Consider the following 1274-nt stretch of genomic DNA (forward strand, 5'->3'; position numbering starts at 1 on the left):
CCCCAACATGCATATAAGGAATTTTGTCGAGATCTGCAGCACTTTTAAGTATAATGGCGTGACTGATGAGACTATCAAGTTGAGGCTTTTCCCATTCTCACTAAGGGACAAGGCTAAAGACTGGTTACATTCTGAACCAGCTGGGTCCATCACTACGTGGCAAGATCTTGCGCAAAAGTTTCTGGTGAAGTTTTATCCGATGGCAAAGACTGCTGCTATGAGGAGTGCTCTTACTCAGTTTGCGCAGCAACCTACAGAATCTATGTGCGAGGCTTGGGAACGCTACAAGGAAATGTTGAGAAAATGTCCACATCATGGAATGCCGGATTGGATGGTGATCACTGGTTTCTATAATGGTTTGGGGGCCCAATCTCGGCCCATGCTCGATGCAGCAGCTGGAGGCGCCTTATGGGCTAAAAGCTATACTGTGGCGTATAATCTTATCGAGACGATGGCTGCAAATGAGCATCAAAACCCAACTCAGAGGATGACGTCAGGCAAGGTAGCAGGTATTCTGGAAGTTGATGCAGCCACCGCTATTGCAGCCCAGCTCCAAGCGCTATCAATGAAGGTTGATTCTCTGGCTACGTATGGAGTTAATCAAATAGCTATGGTTTGTGAGCTTTGTGCAGGTTCTCATGCTACGGATCAGTGTTCTCTTGTAAACGAATCTGTTCAGTATGTGAATAATTATCAGCGACAACAGCAGCCTGTGCCAGCGACCTATCATCCTAACAACAGGAATCATCCAAATTTCAGCTGGGGGAATAATCAGAATGCTATTCAGCCACCATATCAGCAAGGAGTGAGTAAACAGTTTAACCCACCTGGATTTCAGCAACCTCAGCAGTACGCTACAAGGCAATCATATCCTTAACAAGGAAGTGCAGCTGCACCTACTAGTGCTGATTTTGAGGAACTTAAGCTGTTGTGCAAGAGTCAGGCGGTTTCTATCAAGACCTTGGAAAATCAAATCGGTCAATTAGCCAATGCAGTGCTCAATCGTCAACCTGGCACTCTTCCCAGTGACACGGAAGTACCAGGCAGGAAGGAAGCTAAAGAGCAAGTCAAGGCTATTACCTTAAGGTCTGAAAAAGTAGCTGATGCTGAAAAGGCAAAAGAATTAGAAGCTGAAATTAGAGGTGAAGAATCTAAGCAAAAGGAGAAAGCGGCGGAACCAAGGAAGACTACTGTTGAACACACTCTGCCTGAGGCTAATACAGGGGAGAAACAGCTCTATCCTCCACCACCTTTTCCTAAGAGATTGCAGCAAC

At 45.8% G+C, this 1274-nt stretch overlaps 1 non-coding gene across 1 annotated transcript; it reads right to left on the bottom strand.

The window, feature by feature from the left end:
* Positions 1-214: 214 nt before the first annotated feature.
* Positions 215-321, bottom strand: LOC141709502 (small nucleolar RNA R71). The gene has a single exon (XR_012570074.1). It is a non-coding gene; the product is annotated as a small nucleolar RNA R71 (small nucleolar RNA).
* Positions 322-1274: the final 953 nt, after the last annotated feature.

This window comes from Apium graveolens, chromosome 2 (assembly GCF_009905375.1).
Source record: "Apium graveolens cultivar Ventura chromosome 2, ASM990537v1, whole genome shotgun sequence".
In the NCBI taxonomy this organism is placed as follows: Eukaryota; Viridiplantae; Streptophyta; class Magnoliopsida; order Apiales; family Apiaceae; genus Apium; species Apium graveolens.